Here is a 23,326-nt window from a genome sequence, read left to right on the forward strand (position 1 = left end):
AGTTCCCTGCTGCTGGCGGCTAAAGGACATTTTTATTCTTCAATTGATGGTATTCAGCTGAACAGCCACTTCATAGATCCAGGGCTGTAAAAGCTTTCTGCAAAAACAGGACACTGAGGACCAAGTGGGAATGGAGGGTGTACAACTGTTATATAATGCAATAATGCAATATAAAGCAAACCTTATGGTGCATACACATATTTAGTAATAAAAATAAAGAAGAAGAAAAAATATACATATATATATATGTAATAGAAAATATATATTTGCTTTACCTATAAAAGCAGTAACATATTGCACGTTGCTGTGTTGTATTGGCTCTATACACAAGAAATAAATACAGGAATAAAAATGTACAAAGGAATAACTAAGGTGCAGTTGGAATGCAACATTTGTAGTTTTCTAAAGGGTGCAGTTGAAAACGTAATGTAAAGCTGTATAGACATATACAAAGTAGCAGTAACTGTAAGTACTGTAGTGCTGATATTATTGTAGACAGACAGTCGGTGTCAGTGTTTGTCAGTGTTCAGTTCACGTATAACTGAGATCCATTTAGAGCCAACAGCAGGGGCTGAATCTACTGACTGTAGATAAACAGCATAATTTTTCTAACTATTCATATGATCATTGATGTTCATCTTTTCATTTGTACAAGAAGAACTTGCTCCTGAATGTCAATGATTGCTTGCATTTGTGTTTTTTTTGTTGTACAAAGTTGTCTGGTCCTGTTGAAACAGATCTGCTTACGAGGGTTATTTATACTCTGTTTATTTCTGGGACAAGAGCGTCATTAAATGTGGCTGTGTTTTTCTGAGAAGTATTTGAAACACAACACACTTTGAAAAAGCCCTGGTTTTGATGACTAATATGACCATATGGACTCTTTTCTGGTGAAAACAAGTCTCCTAAGATCAGTTCCGGCAACCTTCACTGGAGGGCGCTGTTTGGTAACTAATGTTCAGCTGAGCCACAGAGAAGCTCTGAGCTGAGCTGCTGTGGAAATGTTGAAGTCTTTCAGCTGTTCTTTTATTAGTCATTCATGTTTCCCCCACATTTGAGATATTTTAATGCAACATAACTTGCACGGTTCTAAATGATTCTTACCAAATGTAAAAAAGGAAGTGTCTGTCTAAGCTTGCTCTGACTCAGAGGCTGGAGGCTAAAGTGATCACACAGAGAAACTCAGCTCACTGAAGGCTGAACCGTAAAATAAATAAATACAAAAATGAGACACATTTGTATATGGCTGAGTCCCAAGTTTGTCACATTGCATTGTGGGAAATATTAAATTAGGAGCATGGATCACCACATAGATTTTTTTTTATTTATTAATGTATTTTTTTGATTTACATCATAATATATTATTTTATCTGAAACATTCTGAATCAAGTTATCAGTCTAACACAGATACTATAGGCCTGCATGTAGGCTAGACACATGAGGTTTTACACATACACAAAATAAAAGTAATTGAATGAAAATAGTACACCTATAAACAAAATATCATGTGTGATGACAATTTTTTATCCTGTAATAAATTTCAGAAGAATCAAAAATAGCTAATGCAGTTTGTAATATTGAAATATGAATGGACCATGAAACCACAGGAGACAAAACAAATCCCTAAAGTATGTTAGAGAAGCATTCTATAAAGACCCCGTGAAGTCCCTTTAGGACTAGCACTGGACTGGGCTGCTTCATTAGTTGTTAGTCCTGAACCGCAGAAAGACTAAACCCAACATGTCGGAATAGTTCCTGTTCTTAGTGGACCCAGTTAAAGCGAACCAGCCCAGCAGCCCGTCTGCGTGCACAGTGCGCGCTGTGTGCCCGCGCTGCGCTGCGCTGCTCTGCTCACAGGGATCCAGGCGGGAAGAGGTTAACTTTCTTCTGTTCGTCGGCTCTCTGGAGGGGGGAGCAGGAAGAAAAGGCGCATACCAAATAGACGAAGCTTTCCTTGAATGAAATGCTCAATATGAATCCCGATGTCCCCCCTCTCGCGTGAGGTTCGGGTCTCTGAACGCGCACCAGGATCTGAGCGGCGGAGTTAGCAGCAGCAGCAGCAGCGGAGGAGGAGGAACCAGGGCGGAAAGTGATGGAAAAGTTGCCCTGATCTTGTGTCTGGATGAGGAGAGGACAGCAGGACTAACGAACTAAGCAAAGTTTCCGATCTCAAGTGACAGGATTGAAAAGTGGACTGAAATAATGTGACTGCAGCAGAGGATCCGAGGCTTTCTGCGGGACTACTGCGCGTCTTTTCACTCACTTTTCACTTCACTTTCACTCACAGTGGATTTATTATTTTGTCCTCTTTTTTTTCCGCACAAAGGAACTAACTGGTTTGAATGAGATCTGTGTGAGCGCACTACAGCAGCGGGATGAACTCACAGAGAGGATAGAGATCACATCTTCTAGTCTCAACACATTCACAGCATTCATGTGTTGAGATCTGTTTGGAGCTGTTTTTATATCATTTTTCCTCCATCTTTTCAATCTTCTCATCCACAGCAAGAAGCCAAAGCTGATGAACTGCTCCTCCTGGACTGTTGTGTGATATTTGTTTTTGCTTTTTGTGACTCACAAACTGAAATCTGGGTGTTACATTTTGAAGCTCTGGATTGTAACATTCTGAGTTTTTGCAGTTTGACATGAAGGAGCGGATGCCTACGTTGCTTTTTGAATAATTTGGAATACACAAGAACATTTCTCATAAGAGAGACGTTGAATGATGTCTCCAACTTCTATTGGATTTGTATTTCTGTTAGGAATTCTCCATGTGTGCTCAGGTAAGACGGTGATCATTATTTTGCTAGATATAATATCCTTTTATTTTGGAGTTTACAAGTTGAATTTTGAAAAAAAGGTAAAAGTTGAAAAAAATCCCAATTCATCCCTTATTTATTGAATTATTTGTGAAGCTGCAGGCCTTATTATTATTAGATGATTACATTTGAATAGAGTACATGCAGACCAGAACAGTTTCATCTAAAATGTTTCAATTAAGTATCAGCATCTATTACTAAAAAAATGTATGCTTCCCCAGTGAAAAATAGTTGCTCCAGGGAAAATGGTGAAATCAACTTTCTCAACCATAAGAAAACACTTTGTGAACTTTGGACTTGAGTGGTTTTAGGCCATGGCCTGATGTTTATAAGAGGCTCATTTCTGGTGTGTTGTTTCAGTCTCATGCTTTGAAATGAGGAAGGCAATTCTGATACATGACAATGACATTTCGACCAAAAGCTCTCGGGGTAAAGGGCTGGTCTAACTTTTAAGAACTGAGCACACATAAAGTCACACATAGTGAATAAAGTGCTGTAGCCATGTGGGATCAGTGGAGAGAGCAGCTATCATCGCTCATACTGACAGCAGCAGCCCCCATGGAGACCATGTTTCCATGTATGTCACCATTCAGCCCGTGCGTGACTGGTATTATTGCTGAGTGCATCATTTTGTTTGTGTGTGTTTTTTTTTAAAACATCTTATTTTTCATTTGACTGTTCAGCTTCATGCCATTTGTGTGGTTTCGGTTGTCTTTGTCCTCCGATGCCGCTTGTATTGTCCCTTATTATCTTACACATTATTCCTCCTCGCCCATCACATGGGATGTCTTTCTGGAGCTCCCGGACCATGATAGCAGGGGGTTTCCAGGTCAGTTGCTTCTGAATTATGAGGAAGCAAATGCCTGCCACCCAATTATAAGACATTAGGAGAAGTGCACCCTGAATGGCAGCAAAGTGGGGCATTTTACACAAAGGAAAGTTCTCTCAACAAAGCTACTGTACCAGAGTAAAAGCAGTGACGTTGAGGCTGAACTACCGTTTATCGTAGCTCCAATTCACCTAATTACCGAAGCAGTAGCGTCATCATTTTCAAGTTTAAACCTGAAAAGCCATTAGGGCTTACCTGTTCAAACTCTTAGTTTGTTTATTGGCCCTGAAAGTGGAGTCTTTCTGTATAAATGTCAGGGATCTCAATCATGCTCAAACTGCTTCATTCTGTGTCTGATGGCTGTTTGTCCAGTTTTTGAGTCTCCGTCTTGGCAGAATTCCATCATCTGTGTTTAAATGTTATTCGTGCTTCCTGATTGCTTTCCTGAATTGGCTATTTGTTTCCTGTGGAGAGGCAGAGGTGCAGTGATGGTGGAAAAAGCCGGTGACACCGAGGAAACGCTGTAGCACCTAAACAGGAAGAAGGGTCAGAGGTGAGCGTTTGGAGCCATAGGTGGTGGCGGCTCCATCTGCTAGCTACACCCTGGGCCGGATCCTGAGCGCCGGGGCTGTGCTGCTAATGGTCCCGTCCTGTGAGAAAGACAGTCAGACACCGGGCGGGGTGTCCAATTACGCCTCGCTGCGAGGATGTCTGGGGAGGTTTTTCTGGGGAGAGGCGTGAGAATATAGGGCCTGCTAATAGAGACGGACTGGACAGCAGATACTCAAAGGATGGTTGTGGATTAGACGTTAGTGTCAGGAAAATTGGATTACGCACCACTCGCCGGGAAAAGATTTCATATTTGCTGCTAATTGGAGGGTTAACGGCTTCTTCGAGTGTAGGGAAGGTATCAAATCTCTTAAGCAAACTCTTAATGATGTTGAGAAACATCTCTGTGGATCATATTAAGATTACTTTCACATCGCTGGACTGGTTGTAAAAAGTATTTTTAACTACTCGTATGTGTGAAATAGAGGCAGAGCGATGAGATGACCTTTGTCCTTGTCAAACTTGTGTCTTGCTTATTGCCGCTTTGCTCTGTGTGAAGGTTGTAAATTGATACCTCCATCTATCATGTCTGGCCCTGTTATCAGGTGATCTGTCCTCCTGCTGTACACTAAATGGCTGTTATCTCTCCTCCAAGTGCTCGTCAGACCTTATACTCACCTCAGAGGTACCATTCAGATGAGGCCAAGAGGTGGCTGCGCTTCTCACACTCAAAATGACACTACGGATTACTTTCAGGAGATAAGGATTGTTTGAATGATATATTAACAGGCAGGGTACAATTTCAAGGCTTCTTTTTTTTTTAAATTGTACATCCATGTTGCTGTAAACTATTTGGGTGGTTATATCCAAGCATATGACTTTGTGTAAGTGAGTGCTGATACAAATATGGGCTGTGGGAGTGGTGCCCTGGTAATCAGGCCCAGCCCCGGCAGCTCCTAGCTGTTGAGATCTGACAAATTGACTCGTAAGTGCTGATAAATTGCGGAGCCCTTCCACCTCCTACATCAGGATGATATGACAGGACACAGCGGGACTCGGGGCCAATTAATGACCAGAGACCACAGGTGAGACCCGTCTCTGTCTCCTGTCTCTTTTAAGACACATGGCCTGAAAACATACTCATTAGAGCCAGGCTCTTCCCTTCAAGATCGCCAGCACTTACCCACATTTGATCTGTTATGTGAAATAGTGTTCTGGTATTCCAAATAACCCCCAAATCATGTTGTTCTCATGAGTTTAAAGGGTCATTTAGGTATCTTTCAACCTGGACCCTATTTCCCCATGTTTTTCTGTCTATAAGTGACTAATGGGAATAACAACTTTTGAAATTGATCCAGTATTGAGGGATAACTCTGTAACCGACAGCCACGAAACGAGCTGCGAGGGCAAGTGAGCAGCGTTAATGTAACATAAAGTGCTTGTTGTTGCCACTGACAGGCTCAGATTGTTATTCTAAGTGTCTGACAACATTATGGAAAGGACCCTACAGAGAAATAAAACATTTTTCCTTACCTTTCAATTGATCCGGTTTGTTTGTTATTGTGTCCAAGTCCCACTCAAGGAGCAGTCTCGTTGTTAAATCTGAATATTAGAGATGGGACCGGTCCGATCCAATATCAGCATCAGGTACTATTACTGACATAATTCACCCTATCGGATATTGGACTGAGGTTACCCTTCCACGTTCTGATCCACATAAATATGTCATAGTTTGCCATTGCAATCCTCTTTGAAATTCAAAACATTAAAGGAGTTGCCATAGCAATTTGCTCTGCTACACTTGTTTATATGTGAAGCCTACTTAAATAAATTGCTTTGAAATACATTTAGATTTAATGCAAAATTGCAATTACACTGCAAATTTCTTGGAAAAACAGCTCTGATATCGGAATTATATCGGTATTGACTTGGGGTGGAACGGTTCACAAAATCCACGGTTGGGTTCATATCACAGTTTTGGGGTCACGGTTTTGGGTTCGGTTCGGTACATTTATGTTACAGCGAGGAGGTCATGTTCTGATTTCAACATGCTTTTCATTTATTTGGCAAAATAAGTTAACAAATGTTTGCTTTAACAAAAGTATGGCTTACATAAAAAACATAAACACTTCTTCATTGTCAAATCTTAATTGAAAGAATAAGTCTTCTACAGTAATTAGTGCAAACAAAAACTAAAGCTTTGTTATTTTCATATAAATATGATGTAATTACAGACTAAGGCCATCGACATCAATTGAAGCATAAGCTCAACCAGAACTATACAAAAAGAAAAAAAAAAAAGAACAGTTTAACATATGTCTCAATTCCCTGATTATCAGCTCTTAATTGAAAGATTAGTTTTTCCACTCATAAAGTGCAGTATTTGGAGGAATACAGTTGGATTTCTGTACCACTGTGTTATTTAAAAATAATCAATAAATATAAAAACATATTACAGGGATTGTGCTGCTGGAAGTACTGTGTTGCTTAAGTGTATAGCGCGGCTCAAGTAACGTTACGTTAATCATATGCTGAAATCCAGCGTCCTCCACGACTGCATAAGGCTGCATATCTTTCACTATAAACCTCCCCGATGCTTTAGTTGTGTTTGTTGCCCTGTCTGAGTCTGAGTCTGAGTCTGAGTCTGAGTCTGCATGTAGAGGCTGTTTAAATGCTGCGTGGAGAAGGAGTTGCTCTTTCCTACCAGACTCTCTTCTTCTTGCGCTATCAACGGACACACTGGAGTGATGTCTTCATAAATGGCTCATCATATTGGAAGTGTTGCCGCTAGCATAAACCACACGTGTTGCACGGTGCTCATGCAGTCGCCGTTTTATCCACCACTTTTTTTCATCATTTTCATGGTAACACTAAATCCATAATGCTCCCATACAGCAGAGCCAAACAATGCTGGTGGATCCTCTAACTGGACTTTATCGTGTCCACTCGCCATTTCCTAAACTGACTGACAGCCGCACTCGCCACTTCATCCGTGCCAACTGAGAAGGGGCTGGGTCACGCGTCATATCTTTGGGGGTACAACACATGCGCAGTAAAATCTGCTCTGCACTCGCCGAAATTGAGCCAATAGCGACGCACGACCGCAGCTTCAGTTACACTGCGCATGTGTTAAACCCCGTACCTCAAGACGCATGTCCACCCGTGTCCCAGCCTCCTTCCATAGGCCTTGATTTATAGTGTGACAATAACCGGGAGCCTAACTCTACATGAAAAACAATACACTATCGGCCTCATAACTTGTTTCGAATGAACCGAACAATTCATACACGTCCCGAACCGTGACTAGAGAACCGAACGGTTCAGATTGTTTACCTGAACCGTTCTCTCCCTAGTATTGACAGATATCCAAATTCAGGTATCGCAATCAGATTGGAACCAAAAAAAAAGGATCGGTGCATCTCTACTGAATGTCCCTATACTCTGGCTCAAATACGGGCGACCATAAAGACCTCATCCACATTGTTGAAATCATCTAAATATTCAGCCGCGACATTGACACAAAATCTTTTAGATAACACTAAGCTACGCTTTCTGTACTCCAACACAACAAACTCTGCCCGGCCAACACTCACGTTTCCACCATGGATGTATCCACTATTCCACCGTTTGCACTCTGGCAACACGTCACCTCGCCAGGTTTCAGAACAAGACTTCTCCTTGAGCGACACTCTTTCCATAATGTCAGACGCTCATATTAACAATCAGAGCTTGTCATGGCAAAACAAGCACTTTTAGTGGATGTAAATGACGGTGCCAGCTTGCCCCAATAGCACCATATTGCAACCTATTAGCAGCTGCCGTCTACAACGCTCTCCCCACCGCGTTCTCATCCAAACTCGTCGTCAGTTTTCAGTTGCAGTAAACATATTCTTAATGTTGTCAAGTCAACAGAAACACTTCTTTTAGTTTCAGGCAATAAAACCACTATAGTTAGGTTTAGGAAAAAACAATATAGTTGGGCTTAAAACTATTACGTTTGTACAGTGAAAATGACACTGAACGTTGTGAACAGGTGACATGAACGACCAGCTGATTGTAATGGAACACATGGGACACGAACAGCGGTCTCCTGGATGAAAGCCCTGTGTTTGTTGGACCCATCCACCAACCCTCAGTGTGTCTTTTGCACTTTAAACTACGTCACCACATTCCCGGCACACTTTCCCCGTGCGTTTAGTATTGACATGGATGGGTTTACATTGTAGTTAATGGAAAGTCCGGTGTGTCTCATACTGACGCTAAAGGGAGCCTTACGCGCCGGTATCTAACGCTGACGGCTGTGACATTTTTGACGCTATTAGTCAGTTAGACTCAAAAACATAAAAAATAGGTTTGAAAAATACCGGAGTCAGCCTTTAACTCTCTGAGCCGATGTTATGTGAGGGTATTAGGTGTCTTGAGAAACATAATGGGAAAGAGTCTCAGGTCTTCTGTGTCACCTCTTCTCCCTGAGTTGAAGAATCCCACACCTGTGCGAGGTGACGGTGCCCATTAAGCTGTGTTACACATTAATCTGATCCTAATCCAAATCAAGCAGGGTTTTACACCCTAAGATCCAGGATTAGGCAGACTTTGGCTTAGTGGAACCACATGGAGGAATGTGGGAGGGCAGCCCGTGTCCTCTCTTCCTGCTCATGAGAACCGCGACTGAGACGTTAATGACTGACGAGATAAACATTTCAAAGCAGTTTGTTTTAGGGCAGATAATTAGGCGGTGGCTCTTAATGATCTGCTTTCCCCCAACTGCTCTTCCCCTAATGACCTAAAAGCGCTGCTTAATTGGATTAATTAACAAATCCATCTGACGTCGATGGTTCGTAATTCGCCGCGGCTGCAGTTTGACTGATACGCACGTCTGCTCGGAGAATCCGAGGGTTTAGATAACTTCATAAAAGCGACGCCCCCGTGTGTGTCGGTGTTTCAAACTCCTCAGGAATTAACTGCTACGTCTCCCCAGGATTCAGAACTGAGAAGAGTTATGCTCAACGCTTGCTGATAATGTTGTTATGACTTGTTTAGCAAAGTCTCACTTTGTCTGTCAAATAGTCTGTCAGTCTAAGCTCTACAGACGTATAGCCAGACAGAGTTAAGCCGTCCACACTAAGAATACTCCGCAACATAACTTCATATAAGCTTTTTAGTCTGGAGCCGGCTGATACTAGAAAGCAGCTAGGCGTGTCCAGGATATTACACTTGTGGCCGGTCGCTGTAGTAAATGCATCTTGTTCTGACAGTCGACGCGGAGGGCAAACATTCCCCGTTGCCACTCGGTGCGGAAGTGATAAATGACGTGTCCTCATGGGATGAAAGGTGTTGTCTGGTTTCTGTCTCGGTTCACAGATGGCACGCTTTGAGTTCCCACAGCTTCACTTCCTGTTGCGAGAAAAACTGTGAATTGCAGCAAGCAAATGACATAATGCTAATCCACATTTGATTCTGCATCATACATATGCATGTTAACTTAATCTACGTGGATTAGTTTCCCCGTGACTCCGCTAATATAGATGTGAGTGAGAGGGGAAGACGGAGAGGTGGTGGTGGAGGGGGGTGTGTTTGTGTATGTGGTGGGGTGGCAAAAGGGGCTTAAGGAATCTCTTCATCCTCTTACCCATCCCCCGCTTTTTTTTTGTTTTGGCCCAATTTTTTTTTAAGACTTGCCTTTTTTTGTGGCTGGTCAGCGCCAAGCCTTCTTAAATAAAGCAGAGAAAGCCTGTAGGTACGGGGAGGCCGCATTGTGTCGCCTTAACAGGGGCGATTGTGAGGCATGGAGGAGGGGAGGAGAATGGTTCACGAGGGACTGAGGGTGTGTAGAGGGGGGGGTGCGCCTACACAAAGGCTACCCCAGGGTGTGGAAGGGGGATGGAGAAGGAGGACGAAGGGGAGGACACAGCAGTCAAACATACCATGATACACCAGCTCTGGGAATACTGGCTCTCTGTGCTCACAGTGCATATTCTTACTGGTCCCTCATGGCAGCGAATGTGCTGATTAGGGTGATAGTGGTGGAAAGGCAAGGACGCTGGTGTTGTTTCTTTCCTTTTAAAAGTGGACATCTGGGGGAGAGGTGTGTAAAAGTGCTGAGTAAATAAGCTTCAGTGTGGCATTGAGGTTTGGTTTGGTGTAGCACAGCCAACATCCCTCACAGATCTACAGGAACTCCCAGAAGGCTCGCCCTGGGCCTGGCGCTTGGAGAAGCCGTGCATGCTACCGTGGGGTGCTCTCTTCTCCTTGTGCATTTTAAAAAGCCTCCCTCCCTTTCACTTCCTCCACTGTGAGGTGGCATTGAGGACTGCCTCTCCCCAGTATCCTTCCTTTCTTTCTCCCTCCCTGAGCTCAGGCCTCCTCCCGGCCCCTGTCACCATTCTATTACCCCCTCATTGCAAGGCCTGGATACACTTTTGAAATGCTAAACCTCCCTTTGGTTATAACTGACAGGGGAAAATACCATTAAAGAGGCTGAGAGGAATAGATTAAATTAGTAGCAGTTAAAAGAGAGACTGCTAATTAGTTGATTAATGTCTTCGGTTCCTCCCCCTCTGAGCTAAGATTCCCTCTGGTGACAAGCTTCTCCTTCCCCAAACATTATCTCCTGTTTATTTTACATTTTTTAAATATATATTTTTTTTATCCACACAGTGCAACTGATGCTTCAGGAGATTCACGTTGAAAACCCACTCTCATCCAGAGCTGCATCAGCAAATTTAGCTCCTGGGGGCTAATTCTGTCACACAAAGACAGTGATAAAAGTGGGAGGGGTGCGCTTCGTTTAAGAGGAAGTGCTGGAAAACATAATTAATGAGAAGGTGACCTTGAAATTCACTATTATAGGACTGCTTTTGGAGCCGCTCCCACCATTCAGCTGTAACCATGGTGAGGAGGATTCAAATAACTGGGTGAATTTCCAACACAGTCGCTCTGAGTTGGGAGATTAACTCTAATCCCGATCTATTATCAGGCTTTCTGCAAATGGTGACATTTTCCTTAAATATGTCGCCACTTTTCTGTTTGTAAAGAGTGCTACCGCTGTTGAACCCTTTGAGCTGGAACAATATTTCTGACTTACACTGAAAGCCTCTGGATTCTCACCTTTTGGAAAGCTTTTAAACTCTACTATTTTCAATTTTGAAAGACTTGCAGAGGTGTTTATCAGTACTTCTTGTCACTTTCACCGTTCAATCCTCCCTCTTATGCAGTCTCTCTCTCTCTCCCTCCCACGTCCCCCCCCCTCCTCGCCTGTGAAAGCTCTAATTGAATAACAATTGTAGTCACTGAGTGAGGGACAGGTTCTTCAGGCTTTAAGCACAAGATTGCTTTTCACATTTTGCTGCGTGTCTGTCACCAAGTCTTAATCGGAAGCCTCCGCAGTTCAAACTATAGAAAAAGAAGTGCACTTTAGGCTTTAGAGCCTCACCTCCATTTCCCTACATGCACTCTGCTTCAGTAATCACACCGTTTTTTGACATTGTTGCAGAATGTCTGAAGGCGCTTTGTGATAAATGCTGTCCTATTTGACTGTTGTGATTCTTTCTGACGTTCGGTCTTGACAGCCGGTGTTTATCCCATCCCATTATGTCCTTTAATCAGAGCATACTATTCACTCCTGTCTCCACCTCTGCTCGATGCTTTAATGCTAATGACGGCCATCCTTTCAGCATCTTGAAGTGTATTTGGCTTCCTCTCTCTAGGGGCCAAAGACCAAATTATCTGAAGCGTTTTCTTTACCCATTGACTTTGATTGACCCGATCTTTAGCCTTACTTTCTTTGCATTTGCTTTTTCAATTTGCATGATAGAAATTCATTCAGACATCTATAGCTTTATATTAGGGCTGTCAACTGATTAAATAGTTCATTGTAAATTAATGGCACATTTTTTATCTGTTCAAAATGTACCTTAAAAGGGAGATTTGTCAAGTATTTAATACAAAAAAAACAAGACAAAACAATGACAGATATTGTCCAGAAACCCTCACAGGTACTACATTCAGCACAAGAAATATGCTCCAATCATAACATGGCAAACTGCAGCCCAACAGACAACAACAGCTGTCAGTGTGTCAGTCTGCTGACTTCACTATGACTTGCCCCAAACTGCATGTGATTATCATAAAGTGGGCATGTCTGTAAAGGGGAGACTCGTGGGTACCCATAGAACCCATTTACATTCACACATCTGGAGGTCAGAGGTCAAGGGACCCCTTTGAAATGGCCATGACAGTTTATCCTCGCCAAAATTTAGCCTCCTTGCCTGCTTCGCGACAAGCTAGTATGACGTGGTTGGTACTAAAGGATTCCTTAGGTTTTATAGTTTCATATCATGCCAGTATCTTCACTCTACCTTTAAAACTCAGCGTGCTACAACCAACCCCGAAATATTGATTGCGTTAAAGAAATTAGTGGCATTAAAACTAATTTGCATTAATGTGTTATTATGGCGGCGTTTTGACAGCATCACTTTATATTTGCACTTATGTTCTGTCTCTTTTTAGTATGACAGGACAGACTATCGGACTCAGATCGAAGAGGAACAATGCGGATTCCGTCCTGGCCGTGGAACAACGGACCAGCTCTTCACTCTCGCAAGGATCCTGGAGGGGGCCTGGGAGTATGCCCATCCAGTCTACATGTGTTTTGTGGACTTGGAGAAGGCATATGACCGGGTCCCCCGGGAGATACTGTGGGGGGTGCTGCGGGAGTATGGGGTGAGGGGGGCACTTCTCAGGGCCATCCAATCCCTGTACGCCCAAAGCGAGAGCTGTGTTCGGATCCTCGGCAGTAAGTCGGACTCGTTTCCGGTGGGGGTTGGCCTCCGCCAGGGCTGCGCTTTGTCACCAATCCTGTTCGTGATATTCATGGACAGGATATCGAGGCGTAGTCGGGTGGAGGAGGGTTTGCAGATCGGTGTGCTGAGGATCTCATCGCTGCTTTTTGCAGATGATGTGGTCCTGTTGGCATCATCGGTCTGCGACCTCCAGCACTCACTGGATCGGTTCGCAGCCGAGTGTGACGCAGTCGGGATGAGAATCAGCACCTCTAAATCTGAGGCCATGGTTCTCAGCAGGAAACCGGTGGATTGCCTACTCCGGGTAGGGAATGAGTCCTTACCCCAAGTGAAGGAGTTTAAGTATCTCGGGGTCTTGTTCGCGAGTGAGGGGACGATGGAACGTGAGATTGGTCGGAGAATCGGAGCAGCAGGGGCGGTATTGCATTCGCTTTACCGCACCGTTGTGACGAAAAGAGAGCTGAGCCGGAAGGCAAAGCTCTCGATCTACTGTTCAATCTTCGTTCCTACTCTCACCTATGGTCATGAGGGTTGGGTCATGACCGAAAGAACGAGGTCGCGGGTGCAAGCGGCCGAAATGGGTTTCCTCAGGAGGGTGGCTGGCGTCTCCCTTAGAGATAGGGTAAGAAGCTCAGTCATCCGTGAGGGACTCGGAGTAGAGTCCTTGCTCCTTTGCGTCGAAAGGAGCCAGTTGAGGTGGTTCGGGCATCTAGCACGGATGCCTCCTGGGCGCCTCCCTTGGGAGGTGTTCCAGGCATGACCAGCTGGGAGGAGGCCACGGGGAAGACCCAGGACTAGGTGGAGAGATTATATCTCTACTCTGGCCTGGGAACGCCTCGGGATCCCCCAGTCAGAGCTGGTTAATGTGGCCCAGGAAAGGGAAGTTTGGGGTCCCCTGCTGGAGCTGTTGCCCCCGCGACCCGATCCCGGATAAGCGGTTGAAGATGGATGGATGGATGGAGGACAGACTACACCCTGACTAATAAAGCATGCATGATGGATTTACAAGTGTTGTCAACTGTCTGCCTCGCTGTTGATCACTTTTTAAAGGAGAAGTTGGGGAAATCAATGAAATTCTGTGTCAGTGGAAAGAAGAAGAGATCTCCTCAGAGCGGTTATTTCCACTTACAAAACAGTTTTAGAAGCTTCTGGTGATAGGGATATTATTTCCTCTCTCCATTTGTCATCACAGCTATCTTGCATAGATCTGATCCCCCCCCCCCCTTCCTCCATCTCCAGGAAAACTGTTTTTCTTAGAAATCTCATTCAGTCGTCTGACGTTTTTCTGCTGTCAGATTAGTAAACTGACAGATGTGAATTAAGGAACCGGGATACATTCATGACCAAGTCATTTTTGGTTATGGCGTGAAAGAAAACAGTATTTGGTCAGATACACCATGTACCTGTACAGTTGGTATGTGTTTTGAGGGGAGGACTTGGTAAGTGGGTTCTTGAAAGCAGACAGGCCAGTGTGAGCAGTTGTCGGCAGAAGGAAATTTAATTTGAATGCCAGACTGGGCAAAGTCTCCCCTCTGTGGACGTCTAGAAAAAGGCTTCTTGGCAGACGTCGCCCCCTTCATTAATTTTGACCAAATATTTACTGTGCATCACATGGCATGCCTTACATCCCACTCTCATTTTTTCCAGGCCAGGTTTCGAAACAGTTTGGGGGCGATTTGTGTTCCATTTGGCTGGACCCAGGCCATGCCCCACTCAGCAGGCCCATGCTGGTGTCTCTGGATCTTGCCACATGCGAAACTGGCTCCACTGAGTCTTAACCTACGCTATGCCTCTGGGAGCCACGTTTCACTTTAATAATACCTCGCATCCACAGCCACAGTGGCATGAACCACCGTCACATACAGGCACATACGCAAGCTTTCACACATTGACGGTCCAATGCTATGTGCTCCGTGCTTTACCCTTTTAACCTAAAGGGCACCGGGAGGAAATGCGCCAAGTTTCTGCACTCAGGCATTACCGCTGTACCCCCGTCTGAATGCTGTAGCTGAAATTCCCTTTCAACACCCAGCTGTCTGAGATTTGCTTTAGAATGTGTTTGGCCGAACATTTAGAATAGCCCACGTAAGGTCACCGGCTCCGCTCTCAGGGAATGTAACACAACACCGGTCCAATAGCAGACCGGTATCAGCCGCTGCCATCAACTAAATAACATTTAAAAAGCATTAGGTGCTTTTTGGCCGCGCCTGCCCCGATTCACTTTGGCATCTCTTCAGAGCTGTTCTTTTTCTTGGCACAGAGCCCAAATGCCATACTCCCTGTGGCCGGGCTGTGCCAGCTGAGTGTGCTGGTCCTCCCTCCCCCCCCTCCCTCCCCTGCCTTCCCTCTACTCCCAGCCACCTATCCCAGTCCCCTCATGGCCCATCAGCCAGTCCACAGAGGGACTCCCATGTAGATATGGATGCAAAACTGAGCAGACAGCAGATTTTAAATTGAATTACAGTTTTGTCTACATTAAACCCACCTATACTCGCCAACACTAAGATTTAAAAAATAGGGAAAATTGCAAAACCAAAGTGGGGATTCTGGTTCTCAAATTTGAATTTCCGAGACTTTGTTTCCTGCATTCTGGTGACTTTTAAAGAATGAAAATAACAAAATAATAAGTACACTGCAGCAGCATTTTTATGTTAAATAGGCCTACTTTTAATTTTACTTTTAATTATCAGAAAAGAAAACCAAATAATCCTCTTCGATGGATCACCGAGAAGGCACTGGTCAAAGCTCATTAAAAACTGGCAATGTTGGAAAACAACAACAACAAGTAATTGCCTACTTGCGGTCCCTTGTGCTTCTTTTCCATAATCTCCCCCCTCCATGCTCCAAACCTTGACTGTGGCGCATACAGCAGCTTCCTAATAGAGGGTCTAAGCCTGGCACATATTAATTACAGCTCTTTTCCCGAGATCTCTGCTCTGCTGAAGGAATGACTGCCTTGATGCCGGCGTTGGAGTTCTTTCATGAGAAGTACGGGCCGGGTTTCCTCTGAGGTCATCAATATGCAGGATCAACTTCTCAAGGTCACACACAGAATAGATTGATAGATAGATACTAGACAGACAGACGGACTCTTTGCTCTGTTCAGCCCGTCTGCCTGCGCGGTCTCCAGAGCCAATCTGGCAGGCAGCTTCCTAACAAGCATTCCCAGTCTTTTCCACTACAGCTTTCCCGCCTGTCTCGGCGAATGGATATAATAACGCATAGGAAGTGCGTTTATCCTGCAGGAATTAATTCTGTCCTTGTGGCCTTGTGCAGACTTTGACAGCTTTTATTTGTGTCTAATGACACTCACCGGGGCTGCTTGGCACCGGGAGGAGCTGCAACTCATCCACAATTGTGTCCCCTGAGTTTCTGTTGAAAATTCATTATTGTATAGTATATTTTCCCGTTGTCACGTCTCTTCACGGCTACTCCCTGTTGTTATGATACTGACCATTTATGTGAAACTACTGTGGATGTTTAAATTGTGAGAGGAAAGCTTTATAATGAATAAACCATGTGGAGTTTCCATTCATAACTTTTATCAATGAGCTTACAAAAAAACAGAGTTTCTCAAAGACTGATGAAACAAAGATGTCCTTGTTGTCTTCGGTTGACTTAAGAGGTGTTTCGTGAGCATCAGCACAGCTTTATCATACTCACGATCGTGCCTGGTGTCTTTCAAATGTGTCAGACCCGTTTGGGAAAAGCATGGAGCAGAAGTGGAAATACTGCTCCTATTGTCGTAGCTCCAGATGGGGGGGGGGGGCTCAGAGCAGGATGGACCCCAGCCTCCCATAGGAGCACTCTACTGGGGCTGTCTCACCCCCGGCCTGGCCTGCCAGGGTTAGAGTCAGGGATGTGTTTCACAGCTGACACAGCCAGTTTGGGGGCTCCGGGCCTATAGGGGGCCTTTGTTGGATCCCGTCCTGATGAGCAACTGTGATTAAACCACAGTCCCCGGAGCTCCTGATGGTAACCTGTGGCCTTAAGCAAAGAAGGGAGTTCTGCTTGTTTATGGTATCGTCAGCAGATTTGTCACATCTGTGTTGTAAATCAGTGATTCTCAAAGTGGGGTCCATATCACTCTGCCAGGGGGTCCGAGAAATAATTTGCAATAAATTAAAAATTGTGCTGTATCATTATAAAGTAAATATCTACAGATGTGGACCATTTGCGCAAATCGAACGAGCATATCGTGTCCATTACTACCACCTATGTTAGCTTTGGACAAATAGAAACTGTGATTGTGACTCATCACGTCAACCTGTCATGAATCAGTAATTTCACTCAGGGCTGCTTTTAGGTTCAAAAGTTTTACAATACAAATAGTTCCTATGTCTTCTAAATGGTAGTAAGCATTGTGCTAATCGCTGTTAGATTATGAGGGGGTCCTTGGAACATTTCCTCCCCTTTTAAAGCTTCCCTGGCCCTAAAAAGTTTGAGAACCCCTGTTGTTAATGACAAATGAGCATCAGGACGATCAAAAGCAACGATAGTGATCTTAATATTTGATAGTCCCCATTTACAGAACTGTTGAAAACTGGAGCAAGTTTTAGTCTACTTTTAACCAATGGTAACTTTCCTGTCACCGGTAATCACACCTTCCCATTGTAATATAAATGATTGAATTGTTGAATTGTGTCGGCTGCTTTTTACGATTACTTCTTCAACCTTGTTCAATGTCTTGGCTTTAATAATAACAAAGGAGCTTTGTGTCATGTTTGCATTACAGTCTGCAGAAGCCATATGTTGCTCTAATATCAATAGCAGCGTTGTGATCACCTGTGAGCGTGTGCACTTAGTTTCTAAAATGGTAAATACTGATAAACAAACAGTGTAGAGTTGGGTTGCAGCATTGTGTATAAACTCAGATTGTGTGTTTGATTAAAAAAAGCACCAATCTGGATGGCGATACTATTTTTTTTGTAAACTGATATGGGTTCTCAAGTGCTGCCGTAGTATCAGCGAGGTAACCGGACCCTGATCTGTTTGGTAAATGGAGACAAAGAGATGAGGAAAGAAAGAGGCCATAAAGATATCCATCATCCCCCTCCGTCACCCCCACCTCCGGCTCCCCATACACACTCACACGCAGGGCTCTAATCCTGCCTCTTAGGAGTGTAAGCGATAGCCTTGTGTAACATTAAAAACAGGCCCGATCTGATGCAACTGGCAAAGTCATTCACGCGGAGCATTCCAGGGTGGGATCCTGATGTTGAAACGGTAAAAAGATTTGGTTTCTCTTTTCCTGTTAATGTCATCCGATCGGCAGGAGTACGGTGCCTCGCCTGTTCGCTCCGCTTCCGTCTCTCCCTCTGTTTCCCCCCCTCTTATCTCTGCCCTCTCTCTCTCTCCGTTATCTTCTCTAATTCAACAGAGAAGGGTGCCTTTTCTTTTGCTCTCAGTCATTTATTGGCACCGGGCTCCGTCCCAAGCAGGCGTGGCTCCGATCTCCACCTGGCTACCCCGAGGGACACGCCCTCTGCTCTTATCTCTGCCATAAATCCCTCTTAAGTCCCCTAATCACAGATTAATGGGACTGTAGATAGGGAGTGCCCTACTGTGCATGGCCTCCCTTATCACAAACCCATATTCCATATCTCTGCCGTTGCTCAGCTGGACATCTGATACGGGGTGTGATGATACGGCTCAGGCTCCTGCAACACCTCCGATTTTAGCGTCTGTCTTTATGAGATTCTGCGACCTTGAGCATCTTTATGGAAGCAATTAACTTTACCACATTATAAATCACATGCCATCCTGGGCCGGGATCGTTGTTCTGGAGCGAGAATGACACGGCATTGTGAGGTTTTGGTTTATCATTCAAGGAAGTAGACACATTATCCCGTCTTCCTACCTCAGGGGACCACAGCGACAACGGATCTAAATTGCCTCACTGTCCCTCTCCCTGTGAGTTCTCTGGGGTAAAGGGCAGGCGCCTGGCTCCGTTCCTCTTCCTCACACTCTGCCAAGGAACAGAGCTGTGAGAGACAGTGGCAGAAATCACTGGACCTGAACTTATTACTCCAGCTAGGTGATGGTTTTTGTCTATTTTTTTTTTCTCTCCATCTTTACACCGAGAGTGATTAGTAATAAAATGCAGCACACAGGACGTCGCCTGCGGGGTTACATGAGCTTTTAATTGCAAAGGGCAAACATGCTGTGTTTAAGCAGTGACCCTGGCTCTGACAGAGTCGAACCCCGTCTAGCTGCTTCCTGTCCTGAGGCTGCTCAGAGTCTGGCTTTTAGTTCCAGGGTCGTCTTTTATGCTTTCAGTCGGAGTAGTTAGATCGATCGCTACCTCCAAGACACGCAAGCTTTGTAGCACCACAAACAAGATTTTATTGCATTTTCTTGTAGTTGACATCTTGGCCATTTGGTCTGACAGTAAATTATCTCGGTGAAGTTACTAATGTTATGTAATTGTATGCAATCAATAATGCAGCTCTTGTCATAGTGTCGATAGCATGGTTATATAATATTTAATTGTGATTAATCGCATGATTGTCCATAGTTAATCACAAATTAATTGCAATTTTCTTTATCTGTTCAAAATGTACCTTAAAGGGAGATTCATCAAGTATTAATTACTCTTATCAACATGGGAGTGGGCAAATATGCTGCTTTATGCAAATGTATATATATATTTATTATTGGAAATCAATTAACAACACAAAACAATGACAAATCTTGCTCAATATGCTCAAATCATAATATGGCAAACTGCAGCCCAACAGGCAACAACAGCTGTCAGTGTGTCAGTGTGCTAACTTGAATATGATTTGCCCCAAACTGCATGTGATTATCATAAAGTGGTGAAAATGTTTGTAATGGGGAGACTTGTGAGTATCCATAGTACCCAGCTGACATTGGGCGAAGGCGGGGTACACCGCCTCTATCCCAGACTATAGCAACAATAACCTAACCTGCATGTCTTTGGACTGTGGGAGGAACCCTGAGACACGTGGAGAACATGCACACAGAACTTGCAGTGGGCAAGAGAGGACAGGAGTGGAGATATGAAACGAAAAGCTTTCTTTGATCATGAATTTTCAGGTTAATAAGTGAAGTGTATGAGCTACACAGCAGACTGGTGTTTTTACTAACTTGTTGTGACAAATGACAGAACAGCTGTTTCATATGAAACAGGTCCTGCACGGGTTGAGTGCGCGTAGTCAGCATTATATTCATCACACATAATAGTCTCCTGTATAGAATAGCTGTATTTTCACCGCGCCTCATTTTCATAAACTATGATAACATCTACAAATACAGCCCTCTCACCTGCATCCAGGTGCTCTCTTACTGCTTCTTGCAGTTTTAATGCATTAGTTCAGTACAGTGGGGTTACAGTGGTGGCCAACAGTGTATTGGTTTTCAAGTTGCTGTCTGTAAACTGTTGTTAATAACTATTTTGAATTATCCTGGCCATTTAAATTAAAACAAAAAAACATGAATGTCACCAAATATGTAGTATGATGTCCTTATATCGACTGGTAGTTTAACCAGTGAAGTCCAGTGCAGTAGCAGTCCATGTCTTATGCATATTATTTCATCGTCAGGTTGGGAAGCAGGCTTATCTGGTGGATTATAGATCCACGGTATATCGACTCATGTTGCAGGGTGAAAATCAAGTTTAGCCCCAAGACATGGATAAATCGATATCAGGCTGGTAGCCATAATGTTAATATACAATGTATGTAATATCAAATAGACAGCCGAGTGACCTCGGCTTCTCAAGAACCACCACAAATCCCGTGATCATGCCTCGTCCATCAGTGATCGGACTGGGGAGAGAGCTGGATCTCAGAGTGGGCAAATACCCCGGAGGTCTTCATGCGTCCTTCTGTAGAATGTATACAGATACTGTGTTAGCATGTATGGGTCAGTGTCTGGGTCTGGACCCTTGTGGTGGCTGTATGAATGGGTCTGAGGCTGTTCAATTCACTGGGCTTTGTAGTTGCTGCTGGGCTCTCATGGTATGTTGTTCATTACTGAGATTGCTTTTAGCATTGAGAGAGAAGTCACAGAGAATTGTAGTTTTTTTTAATCACCTCCACAGCGAGCAAAGGCTCCCTCAAGCATAGTTTAACTTTGTGTGTGTGTGTGTGTGTGTGTGAGTGTGCGTGTGTGTGTGTGTGTGTGTGTGTGTGTGTGTGTGAATAAATGAGAGAAAAGAAACACCAGAGAGCACCAGCAAGTGAGAGGGTTAAGGGAGAAGGAGAATCTTGCCTCGGGCTCCAATCGATCAGATCCTTGCAGTAGGAGTCCCAGCTTCCCTTTGGTGAGGGCTGCTGTGTATTGCATTAGCTCATCTCACATTTTCTGTCTGGAAGCGAAGAAGGGGGGGGGGGGATAGAAAGTAGGAGAGAGGGCGGTTGAAAGCAGCAGAGGAGAAGGAAGGGCAGCGCTTTGAAATAAAGGGAGGGTTAGGAGAGTCAAAGCGAGAAAGAGACGCTGAGCAGCTCGGTTGGGCTTGGAAGAGTGCGCTGCACTCTGCTCTCCTCTTGTTTCTGTCTGAGTGTGCGCGAAGGAAGGAGTGAAGTCAGCTGGTTGGCCATCTTCTAAAAGCGTGCACCTGTAGAGGGGGACATGGGAATAATTCTTTACACCGCCTGTGTCTTTTTCTCCTGGTGAGGGGTAATGGAGCTGAAGGAACCGGGGTCACTCTGTGAGTGTCTGTGGGGATCAGCACAGCAAAATGTGCACACACACACACACACACACGCACAAAATGAATTCAATCAGGAAGGGAAGCATAATAGTATTGTGTAACTGATACATTCTCGCACCCAGTCAGGGATCCCATGCTTATTAAGGCCCTGACACACCAAGCCACCGGTCAGCATGTTGAATCGGTGGCGGCGCCCGTCGGTGAGAGAAATCACTCTGATTGGCTGTTCAGCTTAAGCGAATCGGTGCACAAGAAGAAAAACAGAGTAAAGTCGGGAGGAAAAACACATAAGGCTCTTCTCATTGTTCATCTTTATCTCATCAGATCATTCCAATACACGTATATTTTCACAATGACGTGGCCATCTGGAATGAAGCTAATTGGTGAGTGAGAGTGGTGTGAAAGTGGTCGACAGACGGCACTTTCATGTACGTATCATAACAACGGCTAGTATATCCGTCGTCCTCGGGTCTTCCGATTCCCCTTTTTGAATGATGAATACAGACTACTGCCACCTGCTGGTGTGGAGAGTTATTTCCTCTCATGCAGGCGCAGAGCGTACGTGGTAGTTGGCCGTCGGCTGTAGTCCTTTGCGGTGTGTTCAAGAGCAACTTGTGGCCAAGACGAAGGCGACATGAGGCGAGTTAGGCTTATTCTAGTTCTTTAATGTTGGGTTGGTGTGTCTGGTCCTTTAGAGTTCAATATGATCTGCTGAATATGTATTTACCTGCTTCCCTGTAACAGGATACTGTGTCACCTACTGTATATTGTATTGTCAGTCTGCATCCTAATCATACAGATCCGGCGTGATGATCTCCAGTAAACAGCCACTGATCAAACACAGCGCTGCCTGCTGCACAGCTCTCCTCACAGTGGGCCACATCTAAATAGTTAATGGTTCCCCCCCCTATAAAACCCCCCAAACTTCAGGACCGTTTCAAATTAGAGAGGAGCTATCTAAAATCAGGAAGGGGAGCGGGCTGAGCAGATAGTGGCGGAGCTCTTCAAAGTCCTCTTTAATAAAACATATTAGCCTGCCTTGCCTGGTGAAGGGGCTGGTGGTGGTGTACTGTGATGGTGTACTGTGGTGGTAATGGGCCTAGCACAGCACGGAGTGTTAGCTCAGCTCTTTGCTCCAGTACGCCTCCCGACCAAAGGGCTGGGCCTCGTTAGCAAACGCTCTGTAGGTTCAGAAGCTGGTGACGGGGGCAGGTTACTAATGGAGGTTAATTAGTAGTGGTTTGGGCAGCTCCAATAGCCAGGAAGCACAGACATGTATTTTTACACACTTTATTCAGCGTCAGAGAGCAGGACTAATTCATTCTTGCTGAAGGCTCGCTCTAATTCTCCATCTGTTTTCTGTCTCTCAGAAATGCTTTAATCTCTACAGATATGTTTTTCATATCCACTGGAACGACAGGGAGTTCTGTGTGAGACTTGTGTCTCATTTGTTGTGTTGCCACTAAATAATTAATCATCAGCTGATTGGCTTTAGACTAATTGCTCCAAATAAAGTAGTAGTTGTTACTGGCAAACTTTGAATACAGCGTTCTGTGGCATAAAATCCATTGCACTCAGTGCACTGCATCTGTAATATTCCACCATCTTAAGCGCAGAAAGTCATTAATTATTTTCAACATCTCAAATGAAA

At 44.4% G+C, this 23,326-nt stretch overlaps 1 protein-coding gene across 1 annotated transcript in view; it reads left to right on the plus strand.

Moving 5' to 3' along the window:
• The window catches only part of robo1 (roundabout, axon guidance receptor, homolog 1 (Drosophila)), a 300,316-nt gene that overhangs the window by 126,139 nt on the left and 150,851 nt on the right, over positions 1-23,326 (plus strand).

This window comes from Sebastes umbrosus, chromosome 7 (assembly GCF_015220745.1).
Source record: "Sebastes umbrosus isolate fSebUmb1 chromosome 7, fSebUmb1.pri, whole genome shotgun sequence".
In the NCBI taxonomy this organism is placed as follows: domain Eukaryota; kingdom Metazoa; phylum Chordata; class Actinopteri; order Perciformes; family Sebastidae; genus Sebastes; species Sebastes umbrosus.